Raw genomic sequence first — 4,184 nt, 5'->3', positions numbered from 1 at the left:
TTCTCCCCTGTGTGCGTCCTTTGATGAGAAGTAAGATATGTGCTCAGCCTGAAACTTTTTCCACATTCCAGGCATTTATATGGTTTTTCTCCTGTGTGAATTCTCTGATGGGAAGTAAGACTGGAACTCTGAGTGAAGCTTTTCCCACACTGCAGGCATTCATATGGTTTCTCCGCTATGTGAGTTCTTTGATGGGAAGTAAGACTGTCACTCCGACTGAAGCTTTTCCCACACTCCAGGCATTTATATGATTTTTCCCCTGTGTGAATTCTTTGATGTGTAGTAAGAGTGGAACTGTGACTGAAGCTTTGGCCACACTCCAGGCATTTATATGGTTTCTCCCCTGTGTGAACTCTTTGATGGGAAGTAAGGTGTCCACTCTGGCTGAAGGTTTTTCCACACTGCTGGCATTTATACGGTTTCTCCCCTGTGTGACATTTCTGATGAATACGAAGGTGTGAACTGTCACTAAAGCTTTTTCCACACTCCAGACAATTGTATGGTTTCTCCCCTGTGTGACATTTCTGATGAATACGAAGGTGTGAACTGTCACTAAAGCTTTTTCCACACTCCGGACAATTGTATGGTTTCTCCCCTGTCTGAATTCTTTGATGGGAAGTAAGTTTGTCACTCCAACTGAAACTTTTCCCACACTCCAGGCATTTATACGGTTTCTCCCCTGTGTGAGTTCTTTGATGGATAATGAGTTTTGCACTCTCACTGAAACTGTTCACTCACTCCAGGCATTTATATGGTTTCTCCCCTGTGCAAATTCTTGGATGGGACGTAAGCTGCACTTTCTGTCTGAAATTTTCCCCACCCTCCAGACAGTTATAGATTTCCTTTCTGCTACACATCCTTTGTTGGATATTAATAATTGATATTTCAGTAAGGTTTTCCCTGCTTGCAGTGCACTCATTCCTGTTGTATTCTTGACATATGTTTTGCCATAGACAATCATCCCCCTGTAAAAGACTGGAATTAGGTGGATGTTTCCCCTCCTCCAAATATTCAAGCTCCTCTTTCACATCTGAATATATATCCTCTTTTCCCATCAATAGGTGTTCTTCTGCTTCATTCGCTGACTGCCACATGTCTCCTGCTGAAAGAGGAATATCTGGTGTTACGATAGGACACTTTCCACAAATACCTGGAGGGCAGATCCAGATCACATTCAATCGGATATTAATTGGAAGAGATGAGTCCCTGACTAGGGTTTAAACATACCCTAGGAAAGCCAGGACTTATCTGGAAGATGCTGGATTTTATATTAGCATACTGTATGCACTAGACCCTTCAGAATCACAGGAAACACTGCTCTGTGCCGGGGGGGGGGTAAGATGTGGTCACGTGACAGCCACCTGGGGTTGCTTTGAGTCATATCTCTACCAAAAAGCACATGCACAGAGAGCCAGCATCAAGGCCTGGCATCTTTAGTGAAAGGGATCTCAGGCAAAACAGGGCTGGCAAACACCCTGGCCAGAAAAACTCTGCCTTCCAAAATTGACAATACTAGGTAAGATTTGGCATAAGAGCCATACGACTAGGAAGAAAGAAACTGCCTTGAAGATCTACAAACGCCATTTGAGCATCCACATCTCATCCAAGCTCTTTTCAGGCCAAACGGTGAGGAGAAACAAGCCCACAGAAATTCACCAGCCCTTAGAAGGAAGTGCAGGCAACACACCGTCCCAAGAGAGAGATCTTCAGCCCCTACCTGCCAATCCCTCCTCTTCATCGGAGTCCAGGAGAAACAGCTCTTATTCTTTTTCTTCCAGCCGGGATATGAGGTCAGGTTTGGCAATCAGAGGTCCTGTTTATCAGGGGAGAAAGCCACAAAATTAAACCTCTTCTGTGTGCCCATAAATTCAACAATTCCAAACCAGTAGAAAATGGCAAGACTTCAGTAGCACCTTAAAGATGAACACAATTTGTGGTGAATGAGCTTTCATGAGGCACTGCTCACCGCCTTCTGCTCACAGTGAAGAAAGCTCATAGTCTACTACAAATTTTGTTAGTCTACAGGACACTTGCTCTTTTCTACCGCTAAAGGTAAAGGTAAAGGTTCCCTTGCTCGAAAGCCAGTCAAATCTGACTCTAGGGTTGTGGTGCTCATCTCCGTTTCAAAGCCGAAGAGCCAGCGCTGTCCGAAGACGTTTCCGTGGTCATGTGGCCGGCATGACTAAACACCACGGCGCAAGGAACGCTGTTACCTTCCCACCGAAGTGGTCCCTATTTATTTACTTGCAATTTCTTGCTTTCGAACTGCTAGGTTGGCAGGAGCTGGAACTAGAGACGGGAGCTCACTCCGTCATGCGGCACACTCGGGTCTCGAACTGCTGAACTACCGACCTTCCACAGCCTGCAGTTCAGTGTCTTAACCACTTGAGCCACCGCACCGCTACAGACAGACTAACACGAGTACCCATCTTGATCTAATTCCAAGCCAGACTGACTCTCCATCCAGAAAAACACAACAGACAAGGAATAGGGGTGGGATAGAGTACTCATCCCTCTTTTGCTATCCTGAGACTCTGCAGGAGCACGTATAAACCCAGCTCCCACCCCATGCACGCACGTATAAACCCAGCTCTGGGCCTCTTGGAACCTCAGCCTCTGTGTGCACAAATTGAAGATGGGGGCAGCAGTTTCCCGGAAAGCAGTGAAACCATTGTAGGGTTTACTTTTATTGCGCGTAAGGGTATAGACTGGAGGCAAGACAGAAAGGAGAATTTTAAAGGTTGATCTTTATTAAGCATAAAAGAATAGATTGAAGGCAAGGCAGAAAGGAAGTTGGAAGCCGGCAGTCAAAACATCCAAAATGAAGGCTGAAGGACTCTGAATGGTGCCTTAAAATTTTAGTTTTATTATGGGATGCTCTGGGGGGTTCTCTTAAACAGTTACATTAATGGATAAAAAGATTAAAAAAACTTAGCATAACCGACTATGTTCAATGTAACATCAGCAATTTAAGATTAACATTTATATAAGCGATTGTTATGATCTCCTATACTTGGGGTTTTAGTTAGTAGTGGTTTTCTTTCCTTTCTCCCCAGATGTAGTTACCCTTTCCCAATTTTTTGTTGTAGTTTGTAGTCTATTAAAAAAATGCAATAGAAAATCCCCTCCAGGGGGCCTAAAAAATAATCTATTTGTGTAATTCCTAATTCAACCATTACTAATACTGTTGATTGATTTATTTTTGACATTTTTACCCCGCCCTCCCCGCGAGCGGGCTCAGGGCGGCTTACAAGGGGCAGAGCCCACATAAAACATAATACAAGCAATAAAACCATTACATAGCACAGATAAAAGTAAAGTGCTCCATGAAAACAGGATGGTCCCCGAATAAATCTCATGACGGTAACAGTCAGTTCTTTGGGGTCCCAAGTAAGTCCAGTGGTAGCAGTGCCACGTGGTGTTATAAAAGATCTTCCTGGGGTCGTCTCTAGCCCCGTTGTTATCCACACCATTGGTGGTGGTGGCAGTGGAGGCCCCTATGCGAAAGCCTGGCGGAAGAGCTCCGTCTTGCAGGCCCTGCGGAACTGCATAAGGTCTCGCAGGGCCCTGATCTCCTCCGGGAACTCATTCCACCAGGTAGGGGCCACCGCCGAAAAGGACCTGGCCCTGGTTGTGGCGAGTCTTGCCTCCCGGGGGCCTGGAATCACCAGGCGATGTTGTGTCCCCGACCGAAGTGCTCTTGGGGGTATATGTGGGGAAAGGCGGTCCCTCAGGTAAGTCGCACCCTGGCCATGATGATTAAGACGCCCGATTATGATTCATTCATGGCCACCCCATGAGAGAGTTGTGGGGCTGTGCACATCTCCCTGAAGAACATGGGAGAGAAGGAAGGCTAGACGAGAGAGGGAAAGGGAATGAAACGGTGCACAGAGGCGGCCTGTGGGATCCAACGAGGGGGAGACTTAATGCTGGAGACATGGCCAAAAAGGGGGGGGGGGGGAGACAGGAATGGGGGGGAGTGAAGGGGGGGGGACGGGCAAAAAAGGGGGGGGGGGGCAGACAGGAATCGGTGGCTCTGGAGAGGGACACGGGGAGGCCACCCGGCAGAAACCAGGAGCAGCGTCAGAGCAGTGGGGAGAAATACTACGGGGACCGTGGACTGCAGCAAGAGAAAGAGCAAGAGATGGAGAAAGAGGGAGAAAGTAGGTCACAGCTGCCAATCG

The 4,184-nt window shown here is 47.1% G+C and overlaps 1 pseudogene; it reads right to left on the bottom strand.

Moving 5' to 3' along the window:
• LOC107115201 overlaps positions 1 to 4,184 on the bottom strand; it is an 11,779-nt pseudogene that overhangs the window by 375 nt on the left and 7,220 nt on the right.

This window comes from Gekko japonicus, unplaced genomic scaffold (genome assembly GCF_001447785.1).
Source record: "Gekko japonicus isolate JY-2015 unplaced genomic scaffold, Gekko_japonicus_V1.1 scaffold2942, whole genome shotgun sequence".
Lineage (NCBI taxonomy): Eukaryota > Metazoa > Chordata > Lepidosauria > Squamata > Gekkonidae > Gekko > Gekko japonicus.
Note: the sequence above shows the minus strand (reverse complement) of the source record. Positions and strands in the feature narration are given on the sequence as shown.